The 14,106-nt window shown below is 35.9% G+C and overlaps 1 long non-coding RNA gene across 1 annotated transcript; it reads left to right on the plus strand.

Moving 5' to 3' along the window:
* Positions 1 to 10,469: 10,469 nt before the first annotated feature.
* Positions 10,470 to 10,976, plus strand: LOC128648131 (uncharacterized). The gene is made up of 3 exons (XR_008400515.1): positions 10,470 to 10,515; positions 10,668 to 10,745; positions 10,828 to 10,976. It is a non-coding gene; the product is annotated as an uncharacterized LOC128648131 (long non-coding RNA).
* Positions 10,977 to 14,106: the final 3,130 nt, after the last annotated feature.

Consider the following 14,106-nt stretch of genomic DNA (forward strand, 5'->3'; position numbering starts at 1 on the left):
CATATGAAATAACGCCTTATCTGGCCAATCTTTACAATGATATCTATCTCAACGGCAAATCGGTCTCACCCTCCTTCTCTGCCTCTTTTAAAACTCTGATCTTAAAGGGGGGGAAGGATCCATCGCAAAAAGAGTCTTATAGGCCAATTGCCTTGCTGAATTCTGATTACAAAATTATGTCTTCCATCTTAGCAAATAGGCTACAGACCATTTTACCCGAAATAATCCACACAGATCAAGCTGGCTTTCTTAATAAGCGAAATTCAGCGGCAAAAATCAGAGAACTTCTTGTTACTCTGGATTATATCCAGAGTACTCCACCCATGGAGGTGGGGAGAGAGGACACCCCGGATTTAGCCATTTTATCTATTGACGCAGAAAAAGCGTTTGATTCAGTAATATTTAATCATATATTAACATCCTTAACAAAGTTTGGGATTAAAGGAAATCTCCCCAGATTTTTTGACAACTTGCATAATTATTCCCAAACAAGACTGATAATAAATGATACTGTCTCGCCCCCGATTGCAATTAAAAGGGGGACTCGCCAAAGGTGTCCTCTCTCCCCACTCCTGTTTGATATAGCAATTGAGCCTCTCGCAATCATGCTACGGGAAACACTAAACGTCATAAAAATTCGGAATTATGAGATAAAGATCGGGCTATATGCCGATGATCTTTTAATTTACCTCTCCAACACAAGGGTCAATATACCAAGACTCCTTCAAATAACCGATCATTTTAGCTCTTTCTCTGGATATAAAGTGAATAAATCAAAATCCGAGATCTGCTGGCTAAGGAGAAACAACAACTCCTTCACAAACACCTTATTTAAAGAGGTCTCTGAATCTTTTAAATACCTTGGGATCCACATACCGATTAATTTTAGAGACCTATATAAATTGAACATCTCCCCTATATTAATCAATATCAAAAAGAAGCTAAAGGACTGGCAGCATCTACCATTATCTTTTTCTGGAAGATCAGAACTATTTAAAATGATCCTTCTCCCTAAGCTTCTCTACATCCTGCAGAATGTTCCATTAATCTTGTTAGAAAAAGATATCCGCTCAATTAACTCTGCACTTATACAATTTATATGGCAAGGGAAAAGATCCAAGATATCCATTACTAAGCTCACTGCACCAAGGGAATTTGGAGGTATAGCAGTACCAAATATGAGACTTTACAACCTTAGCTTTCTCGTACGTATAATTATGGATTGGATATTCACTAAAAATTATGTTCTTAATAATGAACTGGAACGTAATGTGTGTGATCCATATCTTCCACTGGCCTTGATCCATTGCCTGCCAAAGAAACTCCCAGAAAAAATTAAAAGATTAAACACTATATATAATCCTATAAAAGCATGGCGGAACGTAACTAAACTTCTGGGAATAAATAGTAATATCTCAAGTTATCTTCCTTTGATAGGAAATCCACAATTTCCAGCGGGCGTAAATTCAGCGGTTTTTAATCGATGGCAGGATAATGGCCTAGTAAAAATCTCTTTTCTGATAGACAGCGAAAGAAAATGTATTAAGACTTTTGAAGAACTGAAGAATGAATTTAACCTTATTAATAAAGATTTCTTTGCATACTTGCAAATAAGACACTTCACAGCTGAACTAGTTAAAGAGGCCAACTGGCACTGGACGCTAGGAAAGCTGGAAAATTGGTTAAGTCTTGGCAAAATTGGTCTTATGTCTATATCACCGTGTTACCATCTACTCAGTGCCAACAAAGCCACCCCTGGTCTGGAAGGGCTGGCAACGGCATGGTCCTCCCTAATACCTCAAGGTAATATTCTATCCAAAACTATCCAGATGTCGATTAACAAAGTGGCATCCACCACCATCTCAGCTACATGGCGAGAGGCGCATCTCAGGCTTCTTCACAGGGCTTATTTCACCCCGGAGAGAGGCCTTAGAGTGCATAACCAACAATTCAATAAATGCCCCAAATGCTATTTTCCAGCTGCAGATTTGACACATATGTTTTGGCATTGTCCTAAGATTGGAAGATTCTGGATCAAACTGCAATACTGGATTAAAAATGTTCTGAAAATTAAGATAACCCCCTTATCACTATATCAAATCATTTTCTGTTTAAATGAGAATAAAATCGTGTGTAGTAACGAAAAATTAGTAAACCTCTCTATCATGGCCACTAGATATTTGATCTGCAAAAAATGGAAACTGAGATCTCTGCCAACTCTTACTGAAGTTAAGAATTATTTAAAGAAACAATGCGTACTAGAACAGAGAGACACAAATATTGATAAAGAATTGGATATAAGAAAATTCTTTAACAAATGGGTAGCCTTTATAAAAACATTCCAAGAGAGGGAAATTGATTTTCTGATATTTCCATTTAAAAACTCAGAAATAGTTCTTCTTGGTATTTGGTAAACGGGGAGACAGGGGTTAGATGTTCTTTCAACCCCCCCCCCTCTTCCCCATGTTTTTTTTTTATGGGAAGCAATTAACGAAACCGAAAGAAATATCTAACCTATTCAAAGAATATTTTCGTGATATATACACTAGTAGAGGATATGATGATGCGAAAGCTTCAGAGTTCTGGAGCAAAATCACCTATCCAATAATTCCGGCTGATGAGATAACTAGCCTTAACTCTCCAATCTTAAAAGAAGAGATAGAGAAGGTAATCTCTAATCTCTCCTCCAATAAAGCAGCGGGCCCAGATGGACTCCCGAATGAAGTCTATAAAACTGAGATCTCTGTCAACTCTTACTGAAGTTAAGAATTATTTAAAGAAACAATGCGTACTAGAACAGAGAGACACAAATATTGATAAAGAATTGGATATAAGAAAATTCTTTAACAAATGGGCAGCCTTTATAAAAACATTCCAAGAGAGGGAAATTGATTTTCTGATATTTCCATTTAAAAACTCAGAAATAGTTCTTCTTGGTATTTGGTAAACGGGGAGACAGGGGTTAGATGTTCTTTCACCCCCCCCCCTTCCCCATGTTTTTTTTTTTTTTTTGTATGAGTGTGTATCACACACGATGTTTTGTATGAATGTGTGTGGTATGATGTATAGTTCTGGTCCATCCTTCTATTGGCTACTGCCTTACCATTAGTTCAATGTTCTAGATCATAAAATAACTCAACATTTAGATTTGGGTAAGGAACCCACCATGACATTAGGTAAAATAAGGAACATTTTAGAGTATACATAAAAATAACCCTGTTACGAGAATTCAAGCCTTTATTTATTACAAACAGATTTGCTCTGCCTCAGTTATAGAGGCAGATAGGGATCATTAACTCCTATAATTACATACTTATCTTTTTTTTCTTACTTCCTTCCCCTCCCCTTTTTTTTTTTGTTTTTTTGTTGTGTTACGAAAGTTATAACGATCAAAAAATTGTTAATACAGGAAGGTAAAATAAGGAAAAACCCCCAGAGTATACAATTTAATTTAGAGAAATTTGGTCAGTATTAATAAATATTGGTGGTTCCAGTATTTATTTATTTTTTATTTTTTTCCTCTCTATTGTTTGTCTTGGGCCCTGCGTGGCGCCAAATATGTGTTATTTGTAATCTTTGTTTACACTGCTGGTTATAAAATAAAAAGATAAAAAAAAAAATTGTATTTTCTATATGAATCATGAAAGAATTTTTTTGGGTTTCATGTCCCTTTAAATATGCACAGCTATCCACCTAATTTGACCACAAGCAAAATTATCTGGGATCTTAATTTACCAACTAATACCACCAATATTGTGTTAACTTTTATACTACCTATTTAGGATCTAGTATTGGTTTGACAAACTGGCTTTTGGTACTATTAATCACAACAAGAAGGGTTACCAAGTCTGCTTGTGGGACAAAAAGACAAAGAAACATCTGTCCTAAGACATAAGGAGCTGCTAGTCTATAAACATGCTACTATCACTCCAGCTATCAATAATGAATCCACAGTTGTGATGCAACCTAATAACAAACCAGATGCTCACAAGCCAGTGTGCATTAAGAACTACAATAAATGCATGGGTGGTAGTCCAGATGGCTTCCTACAATTTCTTTATAGTATATAAAACATCAGTACCAGAGTCAAAATGTCTTATTTTTGTAACACATCAGCTGTATTCAAATACAAATGAGATATCCACTAAACCTGCCTTGTCTAATGATGCTGTCAGGTTCAAAAGAAAACCAGCTCCTAAGCAGAATTTTACCAAACCTAGGAGTAAAAAATATATTGACATAAGCAAGGCATGTGCAAAATGTGGGTATTAAAAAAGACAGAATAATTTACTTTCCAAAATTCCAAAGGAAAACCTGATCTGCTGTGATGGAAGCTATGAATCCTTAATGGCTAAATGTGGTTAAATTAATTTACTATCCTGTTCATAGCTCCTTTTCCAATTGTTTTTCTTTGCACAGTTTGATTTGTATTTTCAACAATGATGATCATTCTGGAAATTTGAGAAAAAAATCACCTATTGTTCAAGCTTTAGTTGCCAAAGGTATGCATTTTCTTAAACTATGGAATAGCTGAATAAGACCCAGATTACAAGTGGAGCGGTATTAAGCGTTAATGCTTAAGCGCCTAAAGATGAAATTAAACTTGTAATGCACAAGCGATATTGCGTGCATTACAAGTTGAAAGTAAAAGGAGCAAAACCCGATGCAGGACTTCAGCTATAGCTATAGACTTCAATAGAAAAGTGCAACTTAAGAAAAAAACTAACACTTATCGCTTGTGCGCTAACCTGACATTTATAAATATTTCTTTATCATCAAGTATGGTAAGAAATGAATGTTAGAAGAATTACACTTGATGATCCTCTGGTGGGCGGGGACACATCATAACGTGACTCACGCTAACGCTCGCAAGCTGAGCGACAACGGCATACCCCAGAAGCCCAGGACCTAGATGTTGGCCAGTTGGTTTCCAAGACTGGTTACCCAGACATCAGTTCTCCCTGTCAGACGTGGTGTAGGGTTGAGATGCTACCGCCGGATAGCCGACAGCTATTTCCCTCAAGGCAGCGCCTTTGGAGCGACAGGGTGGTGAGGTTATTGTTCCCCCTAACACTGGACGGAGCTACATAGGGAGTGAAGCACAGTAGTTACAACGCTGTTTTAGAGCAAAACAGCGTGTTATACAGCATAAAGTAAGCCCATCTGAAGATTAACTGTGGATAATCTAAGTGGTATATTATATCCTGACCTGGGTTACTTTAGAGGCACTGTTTTTGACGAACTGATAAAGTGTTGTCGCATTGAAGTCTCCCTACTTTCTTATAAACACATAAAATAAGTATTATACATCTCTTGTTGAGGACTTTACCGTTCAAGGACAAGTTTGGTAATCCACAAGAGGTTTATTACGTGGTAAAAATGTATTTTATATTCAGCCTATCAACTTTCTGTAATCTCAGGACTTTGAGTGCTTTGTCTTTTTTTTCTCTTTTCTTTTTAGTGTAAAAGATACTGTGCTAGATACAGAGCTAAGATACGCAGCTAATCAAGAGAAAAAAACTCTGTTATTCAAACAGTGGGTAACACTACAGAGATCATAGTCAAAACATTGATCTGTACCTGGGCTTGTACAATATAAATGTATTATTGTATTGGTCCGCATTTTCTTCCCCCCCCCCACACTATTCAGCTACGCTAATATCACAAAGTAGCGGACTAAGCAAGATTAAACTTTGTCCTGAATAAGCCTCAAAAACCAGAAGGGGGAAAATTGACTGGCCAATACCTAGAGAAAAATATAAAGTTACCAATTAAATAGACAAATATATAAACAATTCAAAAATGGCTCCTAAAAGTAAAAACATGGAGAAAAGGATTTCTAATAGTAGCAACTATAATACAAAACAAGCAAGTCATACTTCAGTGACTGGCTCTATGAGTGAATGTTCAACACCATTAAAGGAAGTCGATTCTATTTCTACCCAGTTATCCAACTTAACAGTAAAGATTGATAAGATCCAGATGGGGTTAGAAACTATAATTCAAGAAGTGAAACAAATCACTCAAAGGCTCAATTTAATGGAATCTCTGACACAGAGGATTTTCAATTAAAACATGAAGAAAAAAATAAAAGATCTAACACAGCAAAACTAAACACAAGACTAGAAGACATGGACAATAAAGCAAGATGTAACACTCTACGGATAATAGGCCTACTTGAAAACATGAATGCAATGGCTATCCAAAAATTTGTGGAAGAAGAACTGCCATTAATATTGAGTCAAATCTATAGAGCTGGAGCGTTTAAACCACAAGAAGAAAATAATCTTTCTCAAAGATCAAGAACAGTAATAATAAGATTCGTGAACCTACAAGCAAAAATGGATATTCTGAGAGCTTATAGGCAAATTCAGTCACTATAATTTCAGGGAAAGAAGATCCTTTAATTTCAGGACTATTCTATAGAAGTCTTGAAGAAGAGAAAATCATTTACCACCATATGCAATCAGCTATACAAAGATAAAAGAGCTTTCTCCCAAGTTAAGGCTAGGGGTGATATTTATCAAAGTGTCAACTGAAAATACGCTTGAACCCCGCGTCGTATTTGTCGCAAGATTGATTAGATAGTTATCAAAGTGTCAAGATCATTAAATGTGGAAATGTGTGACAAAATATACGCTCCCGTGATCTTAATCTGACGCAGATTGATGCTTGCGTAATTACAGATGTTTTGAATTCACATTCAACACTATTTGACCCTTTTCTCAATTTATTAAACATTTAACAGGTACGCTCGCGTCTTTTCCGACGCAGTGTACCTAGTTTTCAAACCGCCACCCTTGAGGCTGCGGATGCCATAGAAATCAATGGGAGTTTGAAAACACATCACTCATTAGGGTCTGTAAGTAGCATTTATTATATTGTGTATTATATTTATAAATTATGTATATTTTAATTTTATTTCATGGTAGAGCATTACATTTTAATCTACTTTCTAATTTAATCCTATTATTCATTTTATTTCATTCTCTTTAGTTCTTTATTTGAAAATCAAGAATGCAACTTTAGTAGCAGGCCCATTTTATTTTCAAAACATGGGTTGTTCTTGCTGATTGGTGGCTAAATGGCAGCCACCAATAATAAGTGCTGTGCAGTGTGCTGAAACTAAAATTGGCTGCCTCCTTAGCTTAGATACCTTATTTTTCAAATAAAGATAGCCATAGAAAGAAGAAAAATTGATAATATGAGTAAATTAGGTTGATTAAAAATTCATGCTTTATCTGAATTATGAAATAAAAAAATAATATATATATATATATATATATATATATATATACTGCATTTATATATATATATATATATATATATATATATACACACTTTTAAATAGGTTGTTATTTTCATCAGAGGAAATAAAGAGTACATGCACTACAGCTGCAGATACATTACACAAAAGAAAAAATATCACATGGATCTAATGTTGACATACAACTTTATATGTTCACAGACCTCAGACGGCCAAAAGACAGAATCCCCCGGTACATCAGGCCAGTGTCAATGGCGACACCAAGGAGCAACCGCTTTTCTCCCCCGCTGCCATTGACACTGCTTGAGGGTCGTCCAGAGGATGAGTCTGGGACAGATGTGGACATCCCTGATATCCAAGATAATTTTCAAGTATAATACTATGTTTGCAGTATTTTTGATTTTTTTTTAGAATAATTTTTATTGAGGCAAATTAGTAGACATACAAAAGTTTAGTATAATGCAAAATGTAAGCTTAGCATAGATGACACTGAATAAATATTATGAAATAACATAAATATTACTAGATATCATGTTCTGTATAAGTCGTTTGATGCATAAGTATTATAACGCCTCCTTTTTTTTTTTTAGTAATATATAAAGTTATATTTCCCCATAACAAACAATGACACAACTAACATAAGATTTCCCCCCAGTAAGAGATATAGGCCTCTCATGGACCTCTCAAGAGACGTCAGTAGCTAAGGTAGGATTAGGGGGAAGATGAACAAGATATAGGGTATTCGAGGGATGTAGTTTCCTTTGTTTACCAAAGTAAACGGAGTGTGGGGGGGTTAGTATTGCTATATGAAGGAACAACTTATCTAGATGGTGGTATGATGGCAAATGTATTTGCAATCCTTATATATAGGGTAACACCCTCCAGATATAAAAACTGACATGAGTTGTGATTATTACAATATTTACGGAGATATCAAGATCTGGTATTCAGAGGAAGATGGTCTAAAGCTGATCTGGAGTAAATAAGGAGAAAAGATCCCTGTATCCCATAAAAAAATTAACATCTTAATGGAGAGTGTATTGTAAATAAGGTAAGGATAGTAGGTAGTCTTAATAAAGCCTATGAATTTAAAACTAACTAGCTCTACTCCTGTAATGAGCATCTGGAGTCCAATGTATCAAGATCTGGTATTCAGAGGAAGATGGTCTAAAGCTGATCTGGAGTAAATAAGGAGAAAAGATCCCTGTATCCCATAAAAAAATTAACATCTTAATGGAGAGTGTATTGTAAATAAGGTAAGGATAGTAGGTAGTCTTAATAAAGCCTATGAATTTAAAACTAACTAGCTCTACTCCTGTAATGAGCATCTGGAGTCCAATGTAGCAGTGCTGGCCTAGTAAATCCAGAGATTTCACTATTCATTCAATAAGTCAGTTGGTACATATTAAACAAATTATTATGTGAAGACTGGAGACGTAGCCACCAAAAGAGTTGGATTAAGAGGTATACAAGTACAAATTCTCTGTGACTATTAAGGAGAGTAGCTAAGCAACATTGTATTATAGTCTAATAAATAACTTGAATGTACTCTTTATTTTATATGATCATTGAAGATCCCAATATAAGGTATGTATGTGAAATATAGCCACAAATATATATGTATACATTCAGGTAACTATATCCATATATAACACTCCCAGCCAGAAGAACTGTAAAAGCCATACATTTAGAAATATCTTAACCAATTCTGAACTATTAAACAATTTACCAAAGAGGCAAAGCTAGCACCGTGTATAATAGTAACACTACTACTAGAGTAGTTAAATTTAGAGAGAGCATAAAATACATTAGGACTCACAATTCAATCATGAAGCACGAAAATATGTACTGGATTGAAACTTAAATTTGTGAACTTTATAGAGGTCTTGATGAACATTAATAACTATAGAAAATATTATGTAGTGGAAAACTATAAGGGTCAGTCCTGGAGCATAGAGGAAGTCCATATATCTGTAAACATAGTGGCTTATAATAGCTAACCTCACCCTAGTTCCATACAATGCTTATTGGATAAAGAGATTGGTACAAATCGTTAGACGCCTTGTAGTATTTATCCCATCCCAGATGGCCAAGGTACTTGACTTCTCACCATATCGTCCCAAAACCGATATTATCCCCATGATATAGCCTCTATGGCTGGTTTCAAGTGTCCCATGGTCAAATGTTTCCTATCGATCAGGCGTTTCTCTTGAGCATTGTAGGGTAACTCATTTCTGTAGGGAGCAAACTGGAAAGGCCTACGTGGATCCCTTCAGCGCTAATATAGTAGCCACAGCTGATCCGGATATCGCCATATTGACCCCCTCTTTGCAGAGTAGCATAGGAATATTCTGACAGCTCTGACTCTGTGAGCATGCCATTAAGGTCCTCCCTCTGATCTTCCAAGGTGTATACCTCCAGCGACTGGGGTTTCGCCGCATCCTTCATAGTGTAGATATTGAGAGGTACAGGGATTTCCACTGTAGTGTCAGCTATGCCAGGAGTTTGGTCTAGAAAGCAGAGTGCAAGGGTTCCTAGCCACATAGGTCTATCCTCAGGTACTATCGTCAGCTTAGTATCAGAGTACCCTGCTACCGGATGGGTACAGTTTAGTGTATGGGTGATCTCTTGTAACATCGAGACCTCAAACTTGGAAATTAGGGCATGTAGCCTTGTAACGAGATCCTCCATAGGGAGAGTTTACTTTGGGCCTCTAAAATACAGTCTTCTGTTTATAGCTGACGCGCTGCGTGGCTAAGAAAATGGCCGCTTCCCAGGATGCATACTCCTTCCTCTAGGCTGATTCTTAGGTTAATATGGTCGGTTTAATCTCCTTAAGGTGTTATCTTCCTCATTAGTGTAATTTGGGCTGCATTGAGCAGTCAAAGATGTAGATAAAATCGGTTCTGGTCTGGAGCTGCTGTAATATGCGACTGCTCAGATGCAGGGCTAGACCCGCCCCCTCATGTTTGCAGTATTTAACATTAAAAAGGGATTTTTCTACAGGTTCATTCAGGATGCAGGTTATTGTAATGGATTGTGTTTTAGAATTAAATTTTTTTGTTTTTCATCATGTGTTCATAACAGTCTACAACATGATGTGTATAATATAGGCATTGTCACATATTCCTCATACTAACAATGATTTGTGTTTGTGCTTTATCTGACAGATGACCAAGTACCGGGGGAGGATCCTGTACCAGCCATCTCGCCAGCGCTGGCAGATGAGGAGGTGGCTGAAACACTATGTAAGAAAATATATTATGTTTTAACACTTGATAAATAATTGGTAAAACATATTTATTTTCTGTTTTTTTTTAACAATAATGTGTATAATATAGGCCTTGTCACATATTCCTCATACTAAAAATGATTTGTGTTTGTGCTTGATTTTTGACAGCTGACCAGGAATCCATCCCGGGCACTGCTCCTGCAATCTTTCCAGCACTGGCAGAGGATGAGGTGGCTGGAGGAGAATGTAAGAAATCTTAATATTATGTTTTAACAATTGTTTCTTGATAATAAATTTGTAGAACATATTTTATTTTGTCTTTTTATAGCTTGCGATCAGGAGACACAGACTGAGCCTTTCCTGGCGGAGGGTCTCCAGACTGTCGCCACTGCAGTGCAGGGGATACAGGAGGCCATACACAATTTTTTGTAAAAAGTTTTAAGTTTGTGGAAAAAAAAGTTAAAATTTATTTATAATAAATATGTATGTAATAAAAATTATAGTGTAGCTGTATTCATTTAAATATTATTTTGAAGGGACATGAAAAGCAAAATATATGTTGAATGATGTATAAATAGCATGCAATGTGGTAAATTATTCTTTGGTTTTATATATATTTTTTTATAAATATTGTATTTCTCTTAATTTTTTAAATATCCTTTGATGAAGAGCATATGCATATAAACTATGTAGCTGCTGATTGGCGACTGCCCATAGATGACTCATATGATTGGCTTGCACATGTGCATTGCTATTTCTACTAAAAAGGATATCTAAGGAATAATAAAAGTACAAAGGTTGTAATGTTGCTTAAGATGGTCTTCTATATCTTCATAATAATATTAATAATATTTCTGATATGAGTTTGATGTCCCTTTAAGATCAGAAATAACATTATTTAAAAATAAAAACATGAAAAGAGTTATAAATATATTTACTCATATATATATATATATTTATATACAAATATATGTACATATATATACTGTATATATATATATATATATATATATATATATATATATATATACATATACAGTATCTCACAAAAGTAAGTACACCCCTCACATTTTTGTAAATATTTTATTATATCTTTTCATGTGACAACACTGAAGAAATTACACTTTGCTACAATGTAAAGTAGTGAGTGTACAGCCTGTATAACAGTGTAAATTTGCTGTCCCCTCAACATAACGCAACACACAGCCATTAATGTCTAAACCGTTGGCAACAAAAGTGAGTTGCTGAGATATAAATATAGCTATTTCTTGGACATTAACAGATAAAAAATAAAAGATTAGCTTTAGAGAAATGTGCTTGTTCATGGACAGTAAGGAAATGGTATAAATAAAGTTGGGAAAAACCTGAATAACCGTGACATTGATGACTGTTAGTTAACAACAGTCTGATGCTCATTGCGCTGTACTTGACGCACATGTTTTTGACGTTTTTTTTATAAATAAGAGCATCGTATGTGGATCCATGGCAGCGGTGTCTGGCCACCGTATTGACGCCGGCGAATGCACCGAGATTGACGCTTTAATAAATATCCCCCTTAAAGTTGGAGACAAAACATACTTGTTTGAGTCACCTGATGACACTGCAAAGTTCTTAGAGTCAGAAAAATAAGAGAAATATCTAATAATATGGTGTATAAAGCTCTTCTTATTATGGTAATTTTCTATCTGCCAGAGTGGCTCGGTAATAACTTGCAAATTATTTCCACCGCTCACCTTTAATAGCGCTGCTATTACAGGTTTGCAAAAAACGGTGTTTGTGGGCAATATGGCAGCGTTGAGATCCATACCGCACACAAATACCAGCGCTGGAGGGAGAGCCAGCTAAAAAAAGCCTAACACCTGCAATAATGGAGCGTAAAGCTCCGTAATGCAGCCCCATTGATTCCTATGGGGAAAGAAAATGTATGTTTAAACCTAACACCCTAACATAAACCCTGAGTCTAAACACCCCTAATCTGCCGCCCCCGACATCGCCGACACCTACATTACACTTATTAACCCCTAATCTGCTGCCCCGACATCGCCGACACCTACATACACTTATTAACCCCTAATCTGCCTCCCCCAATGTCCCTGCCACCCACCTACATTTATTAATCCCTAATCTGCCACCCCCAATGTCGCGGCCACCTACCTACACTTATTAACCCCTAATCTGCCACCCCCAATGTTGCCGCCGCCACTATACTAAAGTTATTAACCCCTAAACCTCTGGCCTCCCACATCACTAACACTAAATAAATATATTAACCCCTAAACCTAAATCTAACCCTAACCCTAACACCCCTAACTTTAATATAATTAAAATAAATCTAAATAAAAATTACTATTATTACCTAAATAATTTCTATTTAAGACTAAAAACTTACCTGTAAAATAAACCCTAAGCTAGCTACAATATAACTAATAGTTACATTGTAGCTATCTTAGGTTTTATTTTTATTTTACAGGTAAGTTTGTATTTATTTTAACTAGGCAGACTAGTTAGTAAATAGTTATTAACTATTTACTAACTAACTAGTTAAAATAAATACAAACTTACCTGTAAAATAAAACCTAACCCGTCTTACACTAAAACCTAAAATTACACTAAAATTAAATACATTAAATTACAAAAAACATTTATCTAAATTACAAAAAATAATAAAAACTAAATTACACAAAATAAAAAAGAAATTATCAAATATTTAAACTAATTACACCTAATCTAATAGCTCTATCAAAATAAAAAAGCCCCCCCAAAATAAAAAAAAAACCCCTAGCCTACACTAAACTGCCAATTACCCTTAAATGGGCCTTTGCAGGGCATTGCACCAAGGAAATCAGCTCTTTTACCTGTAAAAAAAAAATACAAACAACCCCCCAACAGTAAAACCCACCACCCACACAACCAACCCCCCCAAATAAAAACCTACCTAAAAAACCTTAACTCCCCATTGCCCTGAAAAGGGCATTTGGATGGGCATTGCCATTAAAAGGGCATTTAGTTTTTTTACATTGCCCAAAGTCCCTAATTTAAAAATAAAACCCACCCAATAAACCCTTAAAAAAACCTAACACTAACCCCCGAAGATCCACTTACAGTTTTTGAAGACCGGACATCCATCCTCATCCAGCCGGGAGAAGTCTTCATCCAAGCAGTAAGAAGTTGTTCTCGAGGCGGGCAGAAGTCTTCATCCAGATGGCATCTTCTATTTTCATCCTTCCGACGCGGAGCGGCTCCATCTTCATCCAGATGGCATCTTCTATCTTCATCCTTCCGACGCGGAGCGGCTCCATCTTCAAGACATCAGGCGCAGAGCATCCTCTTCTTTCACTGGCTATTGAAGAATGAAGTTCCCTTTCAATGACGTCATCCAAGATGGCGTCCCTTGAATTCCGATTGGCTGATAGAATTCTATCAGCCAATTGGAATTAAAGGGTAAAACATTCTTCTTGCCGCTTGGATGAAGACTTAAAATAAATACAAACTTACCTGTGAAATAAAAATAAAACCTAAGCTAGATGCAATATAACTATTAGTTATATTTGTTTTTTCTTCATACAAAAATAATTCAAGAGGGGTCACAATATTATTTAGAAAAAAC

This window comes from Bombina bombina, chromosome 2 (genome assembly GCF_027579735.1).
Source record: "Bombina bombina isolate aBomBom1 chromosome 2, aBomBom1.pri, whole genome shotgun sequence".
In the NCBI taxonomy this organism is placed as follows: Eukaryota; Metazoa; Chordata; class Amphibia; order Anura; family Bombinatoridae; genus Bombina; species Bombina bombina.